General features: G+C 40.8%; 1 long non-coding RNA gene and 1 pseudogene across 1 annotated transcript; one reads left to right on the forward strand and one right to left on the reverse strand.

Annotated features, from left to right (window-relative positions):
- The first annotated feature begins 531 nt into the window (after positions 1 to 531).
- On the forward strand, positions 532 to 969 carry LOC9268063 (eukaryotic translation initiation factor 5A-like; annotated as a pseudogene).
- A 2,984-nt stretch (positions 970 to 3,953) lies between these two features.
- Positions 3,954 to 6,387, reverse strand: LOC9268772 (uncharacterized). The gene is made up of 3 exons (XR_010742530.1): positions 5,744 to 6,387; positions 5,444 to 5,519; positions 3,954 to 5,142 (listed from the first exon to the last, which is right to left on the reverse strand). It is a non-coding gene; the product is annotated as an uncharacterized lncRNA (long non-coding RNA).
- Positions 6,388 to 25,356: the final 18,969 nt, after the last annotated feature.

Consider the following 25,356-nt stretch of genomic DNA (forward strand, 5'->3'; position numbering starts at 1 on the left):
CGTGTTAATGGTTGTTAGACATGACACGAGATTTGCTTGGTACGTGTTAATGCTTGCTACATGATATCAAGAAATACGGCGCATTGCACATGCCCTACATGTAAACTTTGTGAAAGCCATTCAGAACTGATCAAGTTTGTTTGCATGACTTATATCATGCTGCTGCAGGATGGCAACGGGCAACATGTTATAAATAAACAGTTTCTCTAAGTTATTGGTTGAGAATAATAATAAGCCATATGTTTTTGTTTTAGAGGGTATAATTAGCGATTGGAGAGATATTGGAGGAAACCAAATGATAAATTTAAATTTGGGGTGTGTAATAGTTGGTTTGCCAGTAGATGATAAAAATAGTTGCGTTAATGTCATCTATTGAGTTGCCAGTAGATGATAGAAATAGTTGCGTTGCAGGTGATCTGGGATCATCCTAGTCTTGTACAAATGTTGCCATGAAAGATGTGGTCGCTAAGTATACATTCAACAATCATGAACTAGCGATCTATCCAAACAAGGGGGCTCGCCAAGATCGCCATGTCGGACTCCGAGGAGCACCACTTTTAGTCGAAGGCCGAGGCTGGAACCATCCGCAAGAATGGGTACATCGTTATTAAGAACCGCCCCTGCAAGGTGGTGGAGGTTTCTACCTCGAAGACTAGTAAGCACGGTCATGCCAAGTGTCACTTTGTTGCCAAGGATATTGTTCCTTCATCCCACAACTGTGATGTTCCACATGAACCGTACAAATTACCAGCTGATTGACATATCAGAGGATGGATTATTCGTGAGCCTTCTTACTGAGAGCGGTAACACTAAGGATGATCTTGGACTCCCAACTTATGACAATCTCCTGGGCCAGATCAAGACTGGATTTGGTGAAGGCAAGGATGTTGTTGTGACTGTCATGTCCGCCATGGGGAGGAGCAGATCTGTGCGCTGAAGGACATTGGCCCTAGTAACTTCCTCAAGTGAAAGACTACGAAACAGAGGGATGCTTATGTATCAAACCTAAACTATAAAAAACAATGATGTACTATATCTTTTATGGACAGGACTTCACCGACAAAGGTCTAATACCAGTGTTTGAGGACAGGACTTCACCGACAAAGGAGATAGAAATAAGCATCCTACTAATGGCTTTAAGGGTGGTCAGTATTCACTAGTTGGCACAATAATTTAGGTGATGGTATGCGCCATAGTTTCCTATGTTGATATTTATTCATTAGTTTACATAAGTTGACATATACCAGCCTGTATGTTGAAGAAGTTGAACTTCATCTTGCAAATACCGAAAAGGATAGGGTACATGTTGCAAATATACTTATCACTGCCAAATATGCTGAGGACCTATATGTGATTTCTGCAAACAATAGTGCTCCGATGAAAGATTGAAAGAGTTTCCTAAATGACATTTAGACCCAGATACCACTATGTAATGTAAACTAGATGGTACCTCGCGCATTGCTACGGAACACTTAACATATTGTCGGATTAGGAAACAAATTTTTTATATAAAAAAGCCAATGAACTGAAGTAATTCTACAGGTTGATGGGGATATAATATGCCATATAAGCAATCTAACATGGCCACTGATAACTTGACAGGCAGCTATATTGTTCAGAGACTAAATCACATGTTAGGAAGGAAAAATGTGATAAATTGTATAGTTGATTTTAATCATAAATTAAAGAAAATGATTCTCACTAATTTGGTAAACATCACATTGCTAGGTAAAGCTATAATCACTTGAATTGTTTGGATAAACAGATGTCAATCCATCCCATGACTCCATGAGGGAGATCCATTAGACCAAATGCTGATGGTCCATGCAGTTGCTGTAACCATTGAGAAAACATACATTTACTAGCTAAAATCAAGTTTACATACCAGCAAGATCATGTAAGATATTAAAGCCCTTCCATAGTTCCATCAAATGTAAGTCTGAAGAGCAAGAGACTGACTTTGGTTTATTCCTTCCATCTAGTGGTCTGGTGATGAACTGAACCAATTCAAATTTTAGTGTTTTATTATGGAAAAACAAAATGCACCTAATAGATCATGGCGATGAAGGGTTTAATTCACAAAATATAAGTATCAAAGACATATAAGGAATTGTTTTACAATATCTCTAGCTATCTGAATATATGTAGCAAAATAATGATGGGCAGCTTTGCAATTTCATATATACATATGGATGAAACCACCCTAGTCCCTAGAGTAATGAATTACTTGATCAATTGCTCCAGAATAACACAATGCCTTTCATAGGGATGATTCTTACACCTGAAATAAAAATGGACATTAGAATTTACCTTGACGTCCCCCACACAGGTAGCCAAATCAAAATGTACACAGAAAGTAGAGACAGAATGATAACAAAATTTCATAGCTATAGTCCTACAATCTGAAGAAAACCAAGATTAGAAAAGGCAAGAAGCAATTATGATTTAATTTAAAAGGGAGGAGAGATGAGGGAGATACACAAATAACAAAGGGGCATGGGAGGAACAAAAATTTCACAATAGTACTGCATTCTGAAGTGAACCAAAATTAGAGAAAGCAAGCAAGGAGGATGGGAGGAAGATGCAAGGCAAACAGAAGCATGAGAGGATTTTATAGACGGGTGTACTATCGGCTAACATTCGATCATAGTGGAGTTGATGATGAAGCGGACTGAGGATATGAAGCGGACCGAGGCGATGCTCTTGGCTGTTGATTCCCTTGCTCGGGAACGGGATGGGACGGGATGGCGCGCGAGTGTTAACAGTGAAATTTGGTAAGCCCCCAAAGTCATCATCGGCCTAGAGTCATTATCGGCTTCAGAGTCCTGGAATCGGCCGATGGAAATTATCAAGTCGCCAATAGTCGGGTTAATGCTATATTCAGTTAAGGAAATTAATCAATTAAAGGAAGTTCATTCAGAAGAGACCGAGTTCAAAGAGGATGCGGTAAGGTAGTTTATCTATTAATTAGGATGAGTTTGTTAGTTTCCTTTTATCTTTAGGAAATTATGTTTAGTGTCCGATAAGGACTTTATGTTTTCCTTTTATCTTTAGGAAAGTTTCTTTCTCGTCTAACAAGGACCAATATCTACCTATGGGTATAAATATGTACACCCGGGGTGATTGTAATTTATCTCCACGATCAATACAAATTCGGCGCATCGCCACCTTTTTTTACTTTTCTACTTTTTCAACGAATTTATTCTTTTCATCGGCGGGGATAGGGCTTCAACACTCTGATCTTGTCAATGTAAGCACCTATCTACCATATATCTTTGTTAATCTAGTTTGGTAGTTCAATTTACTTGTATCGGCTAAGATTCGTTTTAGGGTTTATACCGGAACCGGCTAAATTGCTTTACCAAATTAGATTAGCTAAAGTATCTACCACCCTGAAAATCAGTCAAGAGCATGATTCACTACAAGATATCTTATGATAGATGACGCTTCATTTACGTCACAAACATTGAATTTTTCGTCACGTTTTGTAATCTGTGACGCTCGTGTGACAAAAATTCATTCGTCACCTATCATGCGTCTCTAATAGCGTTCTATGACAAAACCTTATTTTTTTCGTCATTAATCTAGTGACGATCCTTCTGTCGTCATAACTTTGTGACGCTTATATTCGTCATTATCTAGCCTAAAAAACGTCACAAAATATCAGATAGCCCATTAAAATCCATGTATTGAGCACCCTGTTTATGGGCTTAGCCCAATGGCATGCCCAACTAGATTTTAGCCTGACCCATCTATGATGTAGCATATTTTCAGCCCAATTTTATTATATCCATTTGCTTTAATATCAAATAATAAATAGGCCAAGTCCATTGCAAAAGCCCATATAAGCCCAAACATTATACCACACCATTTTCAACCCATCATATTAGTATCAAATAACAAGTGGGCTAAGCCCATATAGGCCTAGCAATCAAACACAATAACAACCCATATAGCACAAAGGTTACAACCCATATAGCAACTGGTTCTTCTGATAATGCACCATTACAGAAGTCTTACAAACCGAAAAAAACAAAGGTTTCAACAAACTGCATGCACCATCAACAATCACCTACAAGGATATGTTGTATCAAACTAGCAAAGATATCTGATTCTAAGGTTGCCAAATGTTCATAGCATGTATTTCTGAGATATTTCACCACTCCAGATGGCAAAATCTTCAGCTGCCTCCATCCTGTACATTTCTTCTCTTGAAAATCAACCAATGGCATCAATGTATCTTTACCCTTTACAAGATCCTACCCAACAGACATCATTGTAAGTACAGAGAAATGCAGTACTGAAATGCAGTATACAGAGGAGAGAAATCTAATCTAGTTCTCAACAAGCTGACATAGTATACAGTAGAGAGAGAAGTACAGAGAAATGCAGTACTGGATGCAGCTTTATCACTACAGGAAAGAAACTCTTAAGTTAATTAATTTCAGGCTAAGTTAAAACTACTGGTGGAACTGGGTAAATTTGGACCACTCATCCAACCAAGGATTGGAATCAAACCAGCAAGCTAAAGTCTAAAGGGTAGCCTCTGATCAGGATCAGATTCTTCACCAGCTAATTGAAGCAGAAATGCTGAATGCTAAATTGCTTGCTTCTGTAAAGCGCACTGAACTGAACTAAATGAATTACAGTGTGAAAGAAGATACAGTAGAAGTAGCAGATTACTTCTCTGTTTTAGCAGATTAGCTCATGGCAAGATGTTTAGATAATGGAATAGATATCTAGTTTGATTGCCAGATGCAAGTTGATCTCTTTGCCCAGAAATTGAGCATGAACATGCACAGTGCATGATGCACTCACTCTCATTCATCAGTCATCACCTACATGAATGTAATTTGTTTACAGGTGGTTCTTAATAACTACTAATTAAAGTATTGGTGTAAGCATCTAATGTATGCAGACTGCATGCCAATATTCTTAGGGATCACATGAATAAAAATCATTTTGAGGTAGCAAATGTTTGTGTTCAAGAATAGGAAAAGGTAGTAAGAAGGTGGGAAAATGACACTTATCTTTCTAGTCTATGGGATCTTTGAACGCAGTGGCACACAACCTTCTGTAGCTTGCAATTCATATCTGCAACAGAGCAACTGCAAGCTTGCATCCTTCTCTTTTCATCAGAAACTTACAGCTCCAAATGAATATGCAATGAAACAAGTTCAGAATATTTAGTCTCTACCTATGTAGCGTGGCAAGAAAGCTCTGCTACATAAATTGATTTACTTTCTGTAGGACAGGGGAATAAGACTTAAGTACACATGCCAAGAATTACCATTGCTGAGAGGAGTTGCAACTGTACTTTGATCTAAGTATCATCATACGCAAGTAAATGCATCCAGAACTTGCAGATCGAGGGAACAGTGCTACCGGATGAATCGTAGGATCAACCATCATTCAACAGAGACAGATAGAGATTAAAGCTTACTGTTGTGGCTCGATGATGGCGGATGAGTGCTCGACCCATCGGCGTGTCACGACCGCCTCTCTGACAGACTCTGAAGCTGCGACAATGGACAGGGAACAGGAGAAGGCGTAAAGCTTAAAGGCGTTAAGCAATGGAGGAAAGCGTAATTATGTGGGAGAAAGCGTATTTATGTAATAAAGGAGTTGGTGTGTGTGTCACATGGTGTGTGGGCCCTGCGTGGTCAGATCGGGAGGGGAATATAACCTCAATGAGCTGTCCCAAAACAACTATGATGAAAAATAGAAAAACAATCCCTCCTACCAACTCTGTCTTGTCTTCCTTCCTCCTCCGCTTCCCTTCTGTTCTTCCCATCTTCCAAGCAATCGATCGGTCCCTCAACTCCGGTGAGCTTCGCCAACGGATTTGGGTCGTGACACGGCGCTCCACGGGAAGCCACTTGAGCACCTTCCTGCCCAGCGGCTCGCCGCGACGCCGCCGCTGAGTCACCGATGCGGCAGGGGACTGCGACGCGGACGCACTACCTCCGGACCTCCCTGCTGCCCCCGAAGAGAAGGCCCGACCTCGCCTCCTCCAGCCATCGATGGAGGGCAGGCCGGTGATGCGGCTGCTGCGGCGTGGATCGGGGATGTGGCTGCGGCATTGAGGAGGGGGGAGGGTCGCCGCCGCCGGCCGTCTCCGTGCCCGCCGCGTGCCGAGCTCCTCGGTAGGGCGGCGGATCCGGCCCTCCCAAGGACGGCGCCGCCGGATCCGCCGCCACAGGCCGTCGCCGAGCCCGCCGCCCGCCGCCGTCGGGGAAGGGAGGCCACCGCCGCGCATGGGAGGTCGGGGAACGAAGGCCGCCGCCGGTGCCGAGCGGGTCGCCGCCGAGCCCGCCACGCCGCACAGCTCCCGTCGGTGAGAGAGAGAGGAGAGGAGGAAAGAGTGAGAGGCTGATAGGAGAGGATAGGATAGGATAAGGACGGTGGAAGTTAAAATATCAGGAGAGGAGGGGAGATAGAAGAGGAGAGGAAAAAAATTGAATGGAGGAGGGAAAAAAATAATTTCAAAATATTAAAATTTCTAATCGAATTTTATCATACTAAATAAACTTATGTGAAAAAGTTGTCAAAAACAAAGTTGTATAACTCATTGAGATCTACCAATTTTATTTTGGTCATTTCGCCATTCGATTTTGATTTAACTATATAAAATTTGAATTTTAAAATATAAGTAATTCAAGAAAACCTTTCAGGTAGTAAATGATTTCAAATGGAAAAGTTGTCAATAACAAAGTTGTATAACTTATCAAGATCTACAACTTTTATTTTCATCATTTTTCTATGACTTTGTATGCACAATTTGAATTTGAATTTCAAATTATGATAACTTCAAACGACATTTTACAAGTACTAAATGATTTCAACTAAAAAGTTATCAATAACAAAGTGCTATAACTCATCAAGGCCTATAACTTTTATTTGGGCCATTTCTTCATCCGACAAAGTGATTTATAACATTATTCACAAAATGTACAAATCTCTTATATAGTTTATAAACTATAGGAGAGATATGTAAATTTTATAAACAATGTTACTATCACTTTGTCGGATGAAGAAATGACCAAAATAAAAGTTATAGATACTGATGAGTTATACAACTTTGATGTTGATGACCTTTTCAGTTGAAATCATTTAGTATTTGAAAATATTGTTTGAAGTTGTCATAATTTGAAATTCAAATTCAAATTATTGAAACAGAGTGATATAGCAAAATGACCAAAACAAAAGTTGTAGATATTGATGATTTGTACAACTTTGTTGTTGATGACTTTTTTAGTTGAAATGATTTAGTATTTGAAAATGTTATTTGAAGTTGTCATAATTTAAAATTCAAATTTTATATAGGTCAATCAAACTTAGATGGAGAAATAACCAAAATAAAATTGGTAGATCTCAATAAGTTATATAACTTTTTTTTTGACATTTTTTTCACATAAGTTCATTTAGTATGATAAAATTCGATTTGAAGTTCTAATATTTTGAAATTAATTGAGAGGAGGGAGGCAAAATGAACTTCTGGTTGGTTGGAGCGCGGCCCAGGAATAAGTTCACTTTAGGTCCCTCGATTTGACGCCCAGTCTGACTTTCGTCCCTGAACCACAAAACCAGGTACAACTCGTCCCCCAACATACGAAAACCGGACAAACGAGATCCCTCTGTGGTTTTGATAGCGGTTTTGGTTGACGTGGCGCATATATGGCTAATTTGACTCGGTCTTCATCTAACGTGGCGCTTACGTGGCAATTCATTCCCGAAAAATAATAAAACACATGGGACCCACATGTCAGTTTGACACACAAAATAATAAAAAACGGTGGGACCCACATGGGCCCCCACCTGTCATCGTCACTCCTTTCTTCCTCCTCTCTCCCCATCTCCTCATCATATATGTCCCCTTTCCTCTCTCTTCTCTCTCCAGCACCACCACCACGACTCCGCCGCAACTGCCGCTACCAACTCCACCTCCACCACCACCCTCGCCACCTCCGCCGCTGCCGCCTGCGCCTCCACCATCGCCTCGTAGCTCTCCTCTTGCTTCTCAGTGGTCGTCTCCGCCGTGGGAGGCCGTGGCGGGCGATAGCAGGAGGCCGTCTCCACCGCGGCCACCTTGACGCCGAGGAGCCCTGCGATACTCGATGGGAGATGTATTTGACATCGATTCTTGTTGCCGGTGGCTGCACCGTGGTCGGTGAGGCAGCTATGACGGGTTCTATGGCGGTCGGCGACGTGGTTAAGGCGGCTTTTGCTTATATCGGCGGTGCACAAATGGCGGCTCCTGCAGCCGTGACTAGGTGCGGATGAGCTTCATGTGATTTTTGCATTTTGTGTCGTTTGTTGATTTGAGCATTTTAGGTCGTTTGTTTTTTGTTTTTTTTTGCAGTTGATGGAGCATGTAGCTTGTGGTGCTAGATAGGTTTAAGTTTATTTTTTGTATTTGTCTGAAATGGATCGGAGCCTGCAACCTCTCACCGTTGGCCAAGAGCGTAGCTTGTGACTTTTCTGGGAGGACGGGGAGGTGGCGGATGGCTTGTTATTGAGCTTGACCTTGGCAAGGAGAGCCTTGTTCTCCTGGTCAAGTAGGTGTGCCTTCTTTCGCAGTGGCTCAATCTTGGCGTAGAAGGGGAATGAGGCGTGACCGGAGGAGATGCTCCCGCCGATGCCGCCGACGCCCTTCTCCACAACCACTGGCAGTCGCCGCCGTCTGCGCTCTATGGCCCCGCGCACCGCAGACTTGACCTAGCCCGCCGTCAGCCGCTGCCCCGCCCCGCTCCGCCAGCCAGCCGCTCCGTCCCGCCCGTTGCCCGTTCCTGCCGGCCGGAGAGAGAGAAGGGATAGAGAGAAGAGGGGACAGAGAGGATAGAGAGAGAGAGGAGGGAGGAGTGAGGATGACAGGTGGGCCCATGTGGGTCCCACCATTTTTTTATTATTTTGTGTGTGAACTGACATGTGGGTCCCACTGGTTTTATTATTTTTCGGGAATGAATTGCCACGTCAGTGCCATGTCAGATGAAGACCGAGTCAAATTAGCCACGTAGGCGCCACATTAGCTAAAACCGCTATCAAAACTGTCGAGGGACCTAGTTTGCCTGGTTTTCGTAAGTTGGGGGACGAGTCCTACCCGGTTTTTCGGTTCAGGAATGAAAATCAGACTAGGCGTCAAATAGAGGGACCTAACGTGAACTTATTCCCGCGGCCCATGGAGGAGTAGAGGAGGGTTGCACAGCTTGGGCCGAGGTGGGCCGTGGGAGAAAGGAGGGAGAGGGAAGGGAATGGGAGGAGGAAAAAGGCCGAGCGGGCTGGCGGGAATTTGAATCAGACTTTGGTACGGATTTGGCCCAAATGACAAAAGAGGATTGTTTTTAGTTTTTCTTTTTAATAAATTCTGTTAATTGTTTTTGTTGCTTAGTAAATATTTCGGTGCTTTGAAAATTCAAGTAAACATCCAGGACATATTTTAGACCGAGGAGAATTTATGAAAAATACTTTGGGCCACAATCAAATTTTTTCTTACATGTATTTTAGTGTTTGCCATTTACTTTTAGGATTTTAGTTAATTATATTATTCATTTTAGAGAACAATTTTTAATTTGGGTGAATTTATCAGGATGTGACAATTATTTAGGGCGTTACAAAGGGCAGTTCAAGCATTCATCAATTTTAAAAAGAAAAAAACGTATGATAAACGAACATTGTTAGGAACTTGTGACTTTTGTTGGTTGGTCTCTGATGACAAAATAATAACAGTCACAATACACCATTAGACAAGTTTATGACGATCTGTATTTGATCTTAGTGACGACCACCCCATTTTTGTCACTAACCAGCACCACCCCCTATCAAACGTCATAAAACGAAATGGCATAGTGACGAAAAGCACCATTGTCACGAGGAATTCGTCACAGAAGATGACATTTCTTGTAGTGATTGTATATTATGTTTTTTTTCATACTTTGCGCTGCATCAGCCCTAGCTATGATTAGAACCATAATCTCTAGCCTGCTTTTTGATTGCCAATAAGGGTTTCATCGGGGTTTCAGCCGATGAGTTATCTGGACGTTGCATCGGCTTATAAGGATTACATACAAGTTGGATTTAGTCGATCGCAACAAAGATTTTACTGTTTATCTAGTCATTTGTATTTTATGACATCGAACCTCCAGCCGAAGTATGCTTTAACCTTTGGATCAACACTTGTACTATCATGTTATTATTAGACAATTGGTTTCTACTGGATTATATTATTGTTTCATTACATTATTATCAGCAGATTGTATTTATACCATTATTTATTCAAGTATCATAATCTATATTGGACATATAGCCGATCGCTCAAAACCATATCAACATCGGCTGGTATCGGCACTGACTAGTATCGGCATCGACTGAAATGACTCTATCGGCTTGTCAGCCGATTGGCTCATTGTTCTGTTATTTGTATATCTTGTCAGTTGCAGGATCAAACTGTCATGGTTATGGATACAACATACCCAATTGTAATCAACTAAGCTCAGTGGGGCCCACCATATGCCAAGTCTTATACGGAATCATACCTCGTATGTAGAAGGGGTTCCGGATAAGGAAGGACAAGTAGAGTTCTATATGGAAACTATAAGGACTACTTGGATTGTATCCATATTGGTCTCACTAGTTTTACTTGGTCAAGGGAATATCTATGGGTATAAATATAAGACCCCGTAGGGGGAGAGACACACAAGCCATAACAGACCAATACTCCGCCAAACATCAACATCAGAGATAAGCCTAGACAGATCCAATCTGGTGCCTACGAAGGCCGACAAGAGGGATCTAGCGCCACCTCTTATCTCTACGAGTTTGTATTCAAGGAGGAAGACTACCCTGTCATCGACTATGTGTTGGTGATCCATGCCGCCAAGTCGATGACAGCTAGATAGGTTATCCTAATTATTGTACTTGTGTGATTCAGATGAATAAAGAGTAACACTGGCTTCGACCAACAGGAGTAGGGTTGTTACCTTCCTATGAAGGGGCCCGAACCTGTATAAAAATCCTTGTCTCTATCTCTCTTACCTCAATCTCGCATATACCCTGGTGCCAGTGATCCCTATATCATACAAATACCGTAGTCGTGACCTAAAATGACAACAGTGGCACGCCTGGTAGGGGATTTTGGTGCTTCAAGGTTTCAGCGAGATGAGTTCAAGAGATGGATTCTCCGACAACAAACTACTTGACGACTTCGGCTGTACGGGGATACGACTCGAGCGAAGTGCGTTCTCCGACGGATTGGAGCCCTCATCACCTCAAGTTGATTTTACGACAAGGGATACTTCAATGACTTCGGCTATAGGGGGATACGACCCGAACGAAGTACTTCCCCCGACGAGATCGGAATCATCATCATCAACAATTTGATCTATCAAGACCATCCAAACTTCAAGACACGTGGCGTAACAAAAGATATCAAATTGTATGATGTCGAACGGATACGCAACATGGTAATTGGTAGATTGGTTTTCTAAATTAATCTGCTAATTTTGTAGATACATCTAGCATGTGTCTACAAAGAAAAAAATTTTCAGGAACAATTGAGCACTCGAATAGGTTAAGGTCAAGTACACCCCATAATCGAGAACGTTCTCGACAAAGGCCGAGTGGTCGGACCAAACCTACCAATGAAGACCGACGACTTATCTCATGTATAGCGTCGGCCATGGCTGGACTATTTGAGAATAGGTTGTTAACGAATAATTCCTCGCAAATGTTGTCGGCTTGATCACCCGACATAATTGTGAACGCACATCTAGATATGCTACAAGTTGGGTATGTTAGTCATGCTGGCCACATGAGATGCACATGTAATAACCAACTCTAGCGCCCCTATTGGTGATCGAGAGATGCCTACTCCTAGTTCTTGACCAGTAGATTGTAGCGATCTCTTGCCACCTATCAATTGCCTTCAGGTGATCAAGAAATGCCTACTCCTGGTTACCGACCAGTCGATTACAGCAATCTCTAATCACCTAAAAGTTGCCTTCAGGTGGTCGAGAGATGCCTACAACTGGTTTCCAACCAGTCAACTGTAGCAATCTCTCGTCACCTATAAGTTGTTTTCAAGTGATCGAGATATGCCTATTCCTGGTTATTGACCAGTCGATTGTAGCGATCTCTCGACGCATAACACAGCAACCGACGCAGTTGTGATAACAACAACCAAGACCGATAGGATCGCCGTAGTCACCAGGACGACAACGTCCAAGTGTAGGATCAAGGAGGCCGACTAGAGGGGAGGTGAATAGGCGGTTTTTAAAACTTTTGGCTAAAACCGAGTTTTGCATGCGGAAGCATAAATCAAAATGGTTTTGCACAATTCAAAATCTAAATCAACTAGTCTCAAGTAAGTGCACAAAGAAGCTAGCCTATGTTGAGGTTTGCACCCTAATAGCACAAATAAACTCTAGTATGTAAACTTGCTCAAAGTAAATTTGCACAAAATAAAGGAGACAAGAGACAAGGAATTTTTCACCGAGGTTCGGAAACTCGCCGGTTTCCTAATCCCCGTTGAGGCGAGCCCAACTCTACCGCTCAACCACGAAGCCATCGCACGCCCCCTTTGTCAAGGGGTGGGCAAGACGGGAGCCAGCCCACGGAGAGGACTACCAAAGCCTCAATCACTAGGGTAGTTCTTCCTACACTCCGAAGGTGGTAAACTCCAAACCACTCACAATCGGCGCCGGGCCTCCTCCACAATCTCCTTGGAGAGGTCACCGGGCAACACCTCCACAAGCCATCTAGGAGGCGGCAACCTCCAAGAGTAACAAGTCTAGGATGCTTGCTGAGGATGATCAAGTGCTGCACTAGCTATAACAATGAAGCAATGCACTTGGATTGGCTTAACTCACTCTCTAATATCTCACTAGATAAACTAAGTGCACAAGGGTATGAGAGCTCTTGCAAGGGTTCAAGATAATGCAATGGAGTGCCAAAACCTTACCCTTGCTGCTGGGGAGTGGGTATATATACCCCCAACCACCAAAACTAGCCGTTGGAACTGAAATCCCCAACTCAGTGCTCTGCCGGTCAGACCGCCATTGTGAGGCCGGTCAGACCGGACTACTTTTTAACGGCTAGAAAACTAGCCGTTACAGGGCAATCATTGAGCCCACTCAACCTGGTCGGTCTGACCGCAGTATAGTGGCCGGTCAGACCGTCCACGGCTCGGTCAGACCGCCGTCGGCTTGGTCTGACCGGTTGCGGCTCTGATAGATCTGTATCGCTACCAAAAACCAGACCAGTGGGGCCGGTCAGACCGGCCTTACCACGTAGGTCAGACCGGCTAACAGCCCTGGTCAGACTGGCCTAAGGCCCACGGTCAGACCGCATGTCACTTTTCAGCTCAACCGACCGTTAGTAAAACGGCGATCTCTCTTGACTCGGGTCTCGGAATTTGGCGTTCTTGGACTCTATGGAAAGCTTATTCAAAGGGCCATCCAACCCATAAAAAAACCATCCAAGAAACACAACTTAAGACAAGGATAAAGGGCTCACACTCCAAAGGATATCCACCGGACATACCCACAAGAGGCTACCCAAACCTATAGGATTTTCCCACTTCTCTCTTTGGTTAGGACTTGAGAAAACTCACCACACTTGGCTAGACAAGCCCACCAAATACACCTACATGCATATGAACTAATATGGTGCAAGATCATCCACATGCTCGCTTCATAGACCCCTCTTGATAGTACGGCATCTATCTAGCAAATCCGGTCTACACCAAACACCATGAACGGGAAAAGACTAAGAAAACATTCTTAGCTCCATTATACCTTTTCCTTGCGCCATCCAACTTGGGGTCAATGCTTAAGCCAAGATCAACACTTGTGACCATCCGGTTGAACCATGTTTATGCCGAGGTCTTTACCATCCTTTGTCAAGACTTTATTCTCATCACAATTTTGACTTCATTCTTGCCAACATGATGATGTCCTTGGCTTGGTGACCATTAACCCATGGTGTCATTCATTAGCCTCATTATGGTGGAACCTATTCCTTTTCACATCTCAAAGGAGAACATTAGTCTCAACAAATCGGTTGTCATCCTTCACTTGATGATCAACCGGTTGCATATGAAAGATATGGATATATTTGTTGAGTATTCATTTACACCACAAGTGTCATATACTCGTATGCAAGCTCAAGTGCAAAGATCCAATATGAATAATAGGTGAATAACATGGATCTAGAACATGCACAATAAATGTATAGGATTCACTCCCCCTAAACATATGCATACAAATAAATTTACAAGAGAGGCGAGTGTATGCATAAGTAATGAATAACCAATGGGGTTTATCCTATACACATAGAGAAGGCATGTAGCAATGATAAAGATAAACAAAAACACATACCTACATGATCTCTATGTTCTCAATGTAAAGGAGACTAAATAAGATAAGGCTCAAGAAAACATTAGTCTCACACTTATATAACAATGACATGGAAATCATATATATGAACCTATCAAAATGAAAGAAATAAGAGGTAGTACATATCGCTTTAATCTCCATGCATTTCATCCTTGTCATGATTAAGGTCGATCACCAAAGAATACATATCTACCACATCTCATCATCGGGAAATAACCTAGTTGACAACTTATGAAAAAGAGAGGTTAATCCCATAAACATCGGTTTATCATCTATCACCAAAGTAACAATTACACAAATTATTTAATCCAAGATCTTTCAATCTTTTCTTTCTTTGGTGACAGAAAATAACCGGATATAATAACATAGAAAGATGACATGAACGATAATTTCAAATCAAACTAGAGATCTTATAATAAACAAAATATAGAATAAGCTCCCCTTTAAGATGTGCATATATATGGATATAAAGGAACACATATGCACATAATCAATCAAGATCAATGAGGGAGCTCACGCTATATTTTGGATCCACAAGAGAGACCAAGTTAGAATATGTGAAGTTTAATACATACCTCTCATCATTTTTATTTTCATATCCAAATGAGACTAGTCAAAGAAAGGCTCATAAAAACGTTAGTCTCATATAATTAGATTTGTCATTAATCACCAAAACCAAATTAAGGGACTTGAACTTACACCAAGACTGATGACATCAGAGTGACAACAGACGATGTTAACGACATCACGACAACACCCGGTGAAGACGGAACTCAAGATCCCTAGACTTCCAGAGGGCCCGAGGACGAGGCCATAGGTCCAGGAGCCGAACCCCCGACTACTATAATCCCACATCGTCTTCATCGTCGTCAGAAGGCGGTTCTCGCAGGTCACAAGGACGCCATCCATCTGTCTCTTCGAATTCTGTTCGAATGGTCGAGAGATGCCTACTCCTGGTTGTCCACCAGTTGGTTGTAGCGATCTCTTGTACCTCGACTTCTCATGGTCGAGAGATGCCTACTTCTGGTTCTCAACCAGTAGGACGTAGCGATCTCTCTCACCTTAATCTCTAATTGTCGAGAGATGCCTACTCCTGGTTGTCCACTAGTAGGATGTAGTGATCTCTCGCAACTCAATCTCTAACGGTCGAGAGATGCCTACTCCTGGTTGTCCACCAGTCGGATGTAGCGATCTCTCGCACCTCAATCTCTAACGGTCGAGAGATGCCTACTCCTGGTTCTCAACCAATCAGATGTAGTGATCTCTCGCACTTCAATCTCTAATGGTCGAGAGATGTCTACTTTTGGTTGTCCACCAGTCGGATGTAGTGATCTCTCGCACCTCAATCTCTAACGGTCGAGAGATGCCTACTCCTGGTTGTCAACCAGTCGGATGTAGCGTCTCTCGCACCTCAATTTTTCAAGTGGTCGAGGAACAACTACGTCTGGTCTTTGGCCAACAGCGTAGCGATCCTAGATACCCACATTCTCGAGTGGTCGAGGAACGACTATGCCTGGTTGTTGACCAACAGCGTAGCGATCCTAGTACCCACATCTTGAATGGTCAGAGTATGGCTGTATACCTGGTTCTCGACCAGCGGTCACAACGATTCTCCCACTGCTTCTGCAAAGTGATGGAGAACAACTACACACTCGGTCTTCACCTTGTGTGGTAGTCACCTCATGACCCCATATGCATCAACTTCTGTAAGTGTTTATATGTGTAATATTTGTCCGTTGATCCTTTTTTCTTCTATCGCCTCGTCTTGAAGTTGATCATATCGTCCTTTACGCTATTCTGACAAAGCCTCCAAGAAACCTAAGGGGATTCCGGCTGGGGACGCCCAGAGCTGATAAGGCCTTGTCAGATGCTATAGAGCCAAATGATCATGTCATATCTAGTCATGTCAGAGTGCTCCTTGGATGCGTATTAACTAAGCTGTGTAATCAGGAATTGGTTTTCCCAACTTCATGGCCGGGGGCTTCGATTTCATCAGCTTTAGCTTGGTTTGTTATAAGATTTAAGCTGCCTTTGTGGAAAACGACTTTTCCATAAAAACGGTTGGGGGCTAGGAAGGGTACCATACTCCGACCACTGAGGGCAGCTTTAGCGAGAATACTCTTTTATTGTCACATGCAAATTCAATTTATTCTTAATTTTGAAATTTATATTATATCGTTTAGGGGCTATTTGTATCTAACAATCTGTTCTGAGTTTTGATTTCAGGAAAGTCAGACTTCAGGGTTTTGTCGCAGACTCTACAACTACTTGATTACTCGAGAATGGTTAGAGTTTGACAAGGATTACAGAATAAAGCAGAGGTGTACCCGCCGAGTCCGAATTTTTTAACTTCAATCCAAATTCTCAATTACAGTAAGACAAGGAATTTAGTTGCATACTCCACACCTTCTCGGTCATCCGAGAACGGTTAAGCGAGCATGACGACTTTTGTTCCATGGTCTTCGGTCGAGAACATCAACTCGTTCATTTGCATTGAAGTCGGGGGCTATTGTCATGGTTATGGATACATACCCAATAGTAATCGACAAAGCTCGGTGGGGCCCACCATATGTCGTCTTATATGGAATCATATCTCGTATAGAAGGGATTCCGAATAAGGAAGGACAAGTAGAGTTTTATATGGAAACTATAAGGACTACTCGGATTGTATCCATATTGGTCTCCCTAGCTTTACTTGGACAAGGGAACATCTATGGGTATTAATACAAGACCCCCTAGGAGGAGAGAAACACAAGCCATAACAGACCAATACTCCGCCAAACATCGATATCAGAGATTAGCCTAGACAGACCCAATATGGTGGCTACGGAGGCAGACAAGAGGGATCTGGTGCCACCTCTTATCTCAACGAGTTCGTATTCGAGGAGGAAGACTACCTTGTCATCGATTATGTGTTGGTGATCCATGCTGCCAAGTCAACAACAGCTAGATAGGTTACCCCAATTGTTATACTTGTGCGATTTAGATGAATAAAGAGTAACACCGGCTTCTGCCAACAGGAGTAAGGTTGTTACCTTCCTTTGAAGGGGCTGAACCTGTATAAAAATCCTTATCTCTATCTCTCTTACCTCAATCTCGCATATACCCTGGTACCAACAATCCTCATGCCATACAAGTACCGTAGTCGTGACCTAAAACGACGACACAAACTAATTGGCATGCTTGCATCTCATCAACCTTTGGACCTACACTAGAGCTAAGCAAACCTCCCAGGCCGTTGCTGTTGTCGATTTAGTTCACGCCAACATGGTTCCGGCACCATCAGCCAAATGCGGATTTTTCGTCAACAGCGGGACGCGTCTTTTCCGCTGGACACGGTTCGGGGAGAGAGAGGGTGGGGCTGAGGCGCCATGCCGGACAACGGCACAGTGCAAGAGGAGTGCATGCGATGGCGAGCGGTGCGTTTCTTGCGGAAGACCGAGAGACTGAACATGCTAGGGTAGAAAAGTGAGGACGACGGATGGTATCCTATGGTACTATACAAGTGATCCACACTAACTCAATTTCCTACAATCAATTTCCTACCTATTTCTAACTATAGGTGCCGGTTTTCGATTAAGAACCAATATCTATAGTATAGGTACTAGTTTTTTGTGTAAGCCGGCACCTACGAGTCGATACCTATGTGGGTTTTGTAGAAGTGAGAACTCCGATACAGTCTTCTACAAATGTATCAAATCGTAGTAAAATCTGTTAAACATGCCATGCTCTTGGCAGATCGGGCCAAACCGAGACAATTCTTCTTATGTTTCCGCTTGCACCATTAAATATGATTTTACTATGCCATCCGAGACTACAATCAAAGCTTCTAATGTTGCACCAGAGAGTGAGGCCAAGGTAGAAGATGTTAAATATAAGTCAAAGCCGAGGACGGCTTTGTTTCAAGGAAGGGAGGATGATGAGCCCATGACTCATCAAGATGTTCATGGAGACATGACTAGCGATAATTCAATTATTGTAGCTGGTAATTCTCTAATATCATCTGGTTTTCAATTTAAAGCTATTTATTTTGATGAGAAATATGGCAAAAATATGGAGAAATTTACTAGCGCTGGTCTATCATCAAATATATTTTTTAGAGGAGTTAATTTTCACAAGAAAAGGGAAGAAAAGAAGCAAAGAAAATATATCCAAATTGGTTGCATTCAGGTCGACGTCACATGAGCCATTTTTGGGGACCGAAAATGCTGCATGCAAGTGCTAGTACGAGGTTTATAATGCTAATGCTAATGGTGAGATTTGCATCGTGGCCGGATAGTTTAATATATGTTTCTATCTGTTGGTGGTATCAATAATGATTAGCTATATTTTAATTAATATGGGTCTGGCATGTCTGTTATGGGCCAGCTATGCGCTAATTAGAGCCTAGTTGGGCCATGGTAGAGTCCTGAGTGGTGTTTTTGTGCCTGCGTGCATATATATGGTCTAGGTCTGGCCTTGTAAAGGGGAGATTGGTTTTTTATGGTGGAATTATTTCTTCGTCGAGCCGCCGCTCGGGATACCCTAGTGGTTTATTGATCCGGATCCTTCGGTGGATTTGCGTGAAGTGCATGATCGAGTTGCTACGGCTCGGGTGCGTCGCTTGGAATTATCGGAGTTCCCCGTCTTCTGATCGTGGTTCGTCGTGGCCGCGGGTGGAAGGATTATCCTAAGGTTTGGTTTGCATCTATTGTAAGCTGATCCCTCTATCTATCAATAATATTGCTACTGCTTGTGTCTGGTTGATCAGTTATCTTGGTCAATACGTGTGAGATTGATATACTTGGAATATTTATCGTGGTTTCCTGTGGTCATCAAGAGGGTCAGTGCCTATATTGTTGCATTATCTAATTAAACTAATGTCCAGCAGCCCTGACCTAATTGAAGGAGGTTGACATCGATTCTGCTGCTGCTGCTCATGCTAATCTAATTGCTGATTTGCTCTGCTGCTGCTCACGCTAATCTGAGAGAGGATTTTAGTTGTTGTTTCAGAAAAGGTTGTTTGCTGAATATTTTATTGCTGAAATTTTGTACCGTGAAAGATTGTGCAAAATATTTTGGACATCGTAGGCGTGTCCTTATCACAGTGCAAGTTAGATAGCAAGCTTAATAGATTTATTAAGGTGTGATATGATTGCATAAATCGATAGATATAATAGATCAGGCAAAGAAAAACATACAATCTTAAACCAAGAAGGATTATATTAGGTAGGATCGGCTGAAACTCCGATACAACCTTTATTGGTAACTATAGGGCAAGTCAGTTCTTACAATTGTAACTACAACTTAGTAGATCAAACCCAACTGATGCAGCACCAAGTTATAATTAAATTTCATAGGTCTAAACGAGCTGATAAGTGCTATTTAGGGTGATGGGTACATCAATCAATCTAAGATAACAATCTTGTTTAGACAGTATCAGCCTAATCATAAGTGAATCGGCTGACTGGAATAAACAATAATGTTGGCTTAGATTAAGCAATGTATATGATAAATAACGCTTACACTAACTGGGATAAAGTATCAGACCCAACCGAGAAAGCCATAGCCCCGCTGATGCAAGCGAAATTGACAGAACTGACCTTGTCATCGGAGATCGAACTCAACCAATGCAGCCCAACTCAAAAATAAAAACATGTTGAGAAAAACCTAGAAAAACTAGGGTGGTGATGCGCCGAAAGTTGTATTATTGAACCGTTCTTTACAAAAACCTTGGGTATACATATTTATACCCGTAGGCAAAATCAAATCTGATTCTATCACGATCGGATCAAACTAGAACTCCATCTCTAACTTGAGGAAACTATTACGGAGTCCAACTCCTACACGACTTGTATTGGATAAACATTACCAAAACATATCTGAGTCCGATTCTAACACGACTATATTGGCTCAGAAAACATAGAAACTAGGATACATTTTCCTTAATCCTGAAGCTAGCTTACCCAAACTTGGATATTTCCGAAATCACGGTGTGAAATCCTCCTTTGACTTGACCTTTGATTAATGGGAGAATTTACTATTTGCCACACTCTCAAAATGCCAGTGCTCAAATGCCACTCTCCCAAATTTTCATTCCCAAATGCCACCCGGGCCTACATGTCAGCCTCACTCTCCATTCAAACAAAAGTGATGTGGGACCCGATGCTGAGTGAGGCTGATATGTGGGCTCGGGTGGTATTTGGGAATGAAAATTTGGGAGAGTGGCATTTGAGCACTGGTATTTTTAGAGAGTGGCAAATAGTAAATTCCTCCCTACTTCGACTACATCCTCATCACCATGGCTTGTGGCAACAATAGCAATGGCAACAGCACCACTGATGGTGAGAATGGCAATGCTAGTGGTTCTGCTTCCAATACCACCGCAACTAATGTTGTAGCACCGTATGTCCGTATTCTCTTATGTTTAAATGTGTTAGATATGCTTGTTTCGATGGTTTACAATTATATATAGCATGTCTATTTTGCGTACCACTATCATTGAGAGTAATAAGTTTACGGTTTATGTTTATATCATTATGGTTCACATTTTTTAATTTCTGAATTAAATATTATGGCGAATTTGTTTGGCAGCCACTAGGTGAGAGCAAGAATATTAGTTAACTATAATCAAGCTATATACTTATGTGGAAGAGAGAGGTAAAGAAAAAAGGGAGTGTTGGCTCTCATGCAAGAGCTAGCTAAACACAAGCTCCAAAAAATATATGTGAGAGAAAAAGAGATGATGACAAAAATAAAACTAACCTTGTAGCTACCCTATTATACATATTTGCTCTAATATTGACTTATAGTAAGTAATGAGTTCTACTATTAAACTTGCTCTGATCAGGTACATCGCTTTTTCTTAGGCTTGGCGCTCATGTTGAATGATGTCAGGATAAAGATTAAGTGCGCACGTAAAACAAGAAAGCCGTTAACGCATGATTAACTGGGTTTTTAATTATTACACACTTAAAAATAGATTTATTTGATATTTAGAGCAACTTCTATATATAGTTTTCACACGAAATAAACCATTTAGCAATTTAAAAAGCATGTTAATAAAAATTAAGATAAAATTTGCATCTTAATTAGAAAAGGACGGGCCATAATGTGTTCATTATTGTATGAAGTCCTCCGGGCGCTCTGCATTCAAGTGAACTGATAGTTTATCTATTCAAAACGGTGTATACACTGTGCACAGCCAGAAAATCCGGCCAGTCACTAGAAGGGATACCATCATCTCAATCGAGCAGTAAACCCCATCTCAATCGGGCACGGCGTCCGTCACAGGCTAGAAGTTACAGATGTGAAGAGTTATCTCAATCGGGCAAACGGCCGTCACGGATGAATCTATCTCAATCGGGCCCTAATTAAAGCCCGTCACCGATAGCTTTGACCCAGACGACCAGTCAAACTATGGCCCGTCACAGATGACCCTTATCTGTGACGGGCATTAACTATAGCCCGTCACAGATGACCCTCATCTCAATCGGACCTAATTTAATGCCAGTCACAGATGAGTATAATCCAAAAAAAACTAAATTATATTTTTTGGCTAGTCTCAGGCCTCCTAGGTTAGTCTTTTTTTTTTGTCCTCACTTGAAATTCAAACTTCCCGATCGGTCACCCTTCCCGAAATTGCTCCAAGCCAAACATGTTTAACATCAAAGTTATTTGGAGATTGGCTTCCAAAAAAGTAGTTGTAACTTGTTGGTATGAGTATTCTATTAATCTTATTAAGTCCTAGGCCAGGATGTCAAATTGGGGTTATTAAATGATTTCAAATGGAAAAGTCACCAAAACCAAAGTTGTAGAACTCATCGAGGTGCAAAATTTTTATTTTGGTCATTTCTCCATATGGCTCTATTTAAACAATTTGAAATTCAAAGTTTGAAAAGTTCAAATAGAATTTTAGATCAGTGAACGGCTTCAACTGAAAAAGTCATAAACAACAAAGTTGTATAACTCATCAAGATCTATAACTTTTATTTTGGTCATTTTTCTATATAACATTTTTTTGAACCGTTTGAATTTGAATTTGAAAATATGATAACTTCAAACAATATTTTCAAATACTAAACGATATCAACTGAAAAAGTCATCAACAACAAAGTTGAATAACTCATCAATATCTAAAACTTTTATTTTGGTCATTTCTTCATACGACAAAGTGATAGTAACATTGTTCACAAAATTGACATATCTCTTATTTGGTTTTATAAACTATAACACATATATGTAAAATTTGTGAATAATATTACTAACATTTCGTCAGATGAAGAAATAACAAAAGTAAAAGTTTTAGATCTTGATGAGTTATTCAACTTTGTTGTTGATGACCTTTTCAATTGAAATCATTTAGTATTTGAAAATGTTGTTTGAATTTGTTATATTTTCAAATTCAAATTCAAACTGTTCAAAAAAAATGTTATATAGAAAAATGACCAAACTAAAAGTTGTAAATCTTGATAAGTTATACAACTTTATTGTTGACATTTTTTCTATTTGAAATCATTTACTACCTGTAAAATTATTTTGACTCATAAAATGAATTATTATACTGCACTTAATTATTTTGCTATAGTTCAACTTACAAATATAAACATTTCATATGAAAAATGAAAAAATAGTTATCGGTGACGGGCTTTAGTTAATGCCCGATAGAGATTAACTATATAGCCCGTCACTGATGATTCATCTGTGACGGGCCTAGTTGCTATCTCAAACGGGCCTCAAGTTGGTGCACGTCACGGATGATGGTCATCTGTGACAGGCCACAACTTGAGGCCCGTTTAAGATATGAAATATTATCTCAATCGGATATAAAGTTAGCGCCTGTCACAGATGATGGTCATCTGTGACGGGCCACATCTTTAGGCCCGTTTGAGATATGGAATGTTATCTCAATCGGGCCTAAACTGATAGGTGTCATCCGTGACGGGTTTAAGTTTTATATCCATCTAATATGTCTGTGCGACCATATCTCAATCGGGTATTTTTTGGCCCGATTGAGATGACTTCTTTGTGACGGCCCGCTATTTCTAGGCATATCAGAGCCCGTCACAGATAGATGTTTGGACACTTTACCTAGACAAGTCTATGTGCAGATTGGCATTTTATTTCATGGGCTTTACCATTACACGGGCACACACGGCCAGTTTTTTTTTATTTTCATTTCAGCCCACCATTATAATCCATGGGCTTTGAATAGTCTAATTCTTCCTGCAGGATTACACCTGTAATTTATTTGAACTAATGGTGACGTGTTCACTAGCTTTGGCAGGCAAGTGGATTTTATCCTGGCATACGTGTATACTAGGAAATCCGCGCGGCAGTTGGGGCGCTGAAAATTTATAGCTCATGTATGTTTTTTTTTTCCATACTGCACGTAAGACATACACAGACACACACATTACATGTAACATTACATTCACATCCTCGCAAATACATCCCTTAACATATACTCTAACAGACATAAACGAATAGTACATCTTTGATTTCACTTAAAGTTATGTACCTAATGTCCACCTGCACGTGCCTAATATTCGTGAATATTAGGATTTGAACCCTGGTGGGTGGTGTCAAACACCCACGACTCAACTACCACACCACTGATGCTTATCTATCAATCATCTTGAACATAGAAATTTGTATAATTTTTACATGATTTAGTTATATATATATATTAGTTTTTGTTAAAGGGCATGGAGCCTAGTGGTTGCAGTGACCTGAGTAGCACCCTAAGGTCGATTGGGTTATTTAGGGCTAAGTTCCCTATTTGATGGGCTAAGTTCCTAATTAAAAAAAATGTTATATATATCCGGTTGGATATAGAGGCCGGGTAAAAAAAAAACCTTCTCTGAATAAAAAAAATATGGGTTAGTTTAATCAATTCATGCACAAATCATATATTCAAAAGGATCTTTAGTGGATTTTAATTTTACGTATGTTTGTCGAAGTTTGAGATGGATCAAAGTAGATTAGTGATTTATGCGTCAGTAATTATCCGGGTAGAGATTGTGCTGTTTAACTTAATGAGTATACAGGTGCGGGAAAATTAGCAAGTATATATGTTTTCTTAAATTGCAGTGATTTCATAAAACTTGTAAGTTCGACATATTCATAGGAAACTAGCAGTAAATAAATATTTAGAAATGTAGTTTATAAGAATGCAAAAAACTTTGATCCAATATTTTACATTATTTACGTTATTTATGTTAGTTTCTTTATTACCTTTTTTCTTTTCTAAAAATATACGATATCAATGTAGAGTACTCGCATCAATTATAACTTAATCGTAGTTATATTTTATTTATCTTCTGACATACGCTGAGTTCGGTAGAGTATTTGGCTTTTGCAATTTTCTCATTTACCATAAGCACGCTTCCTATTCCTTTGCAAAACCCAAATGCTCTCTATTTCATCTCCAATTTTCTCCTTTGCATTATTTAGTCTCGGGGGTATGAAAGTGATTGAGTGAGTTTTTATAGGTGCACAGGGAATTTACTCTAAATTATTAAATAATATGTTCTTTTGCAAAAACTTTTTACATAGAAGATCTTTTAAATACCAAATAAGACCGATTAAATTTATAATAATCAATAATGGTTGCCTTGTATTGTGTGCCATGGAAACTCCAAATTTCGAACTGAACGTAGCCTAATCCGTATATTGTATTTATTTAAGTATTATTTTGAAAATTAGTTGTACTTTTCTTTGTTTAAAATAATTGCTCGACCAAGTTTTCTTAAGGTGTATTCCACATTAGTTCTACCCGTTTTACTATAGCACACTTTCTAAACTGCTAAACAATTTATTTTTACATAAAATTTCTATAGAATATTCTCAAAGTTCTACTCATTTATTTTTAGATTTATTTTAGCTAATACTTAATTATACGTTAATACTAATGATTCGTCCCCTCTCCATTGACTTGCCTACAAGCCTTTTTTTCACGAAGCAATCTTTAATTTTTCTCCACGTC

Source organism: Oryza sativa, chromosome 7, assembly GCF_034140825.1.
Source record: "Oryza sativa Japonica Group chromosome 7, ASM3414082v1".
In the NCBI taxonomy this organism is placed as follows: Eukaryota; Viridiplantae; Streptophyta; class Magnoliopsida; order Poales; family Poaceae; genus Oryza; species Oryza sativa.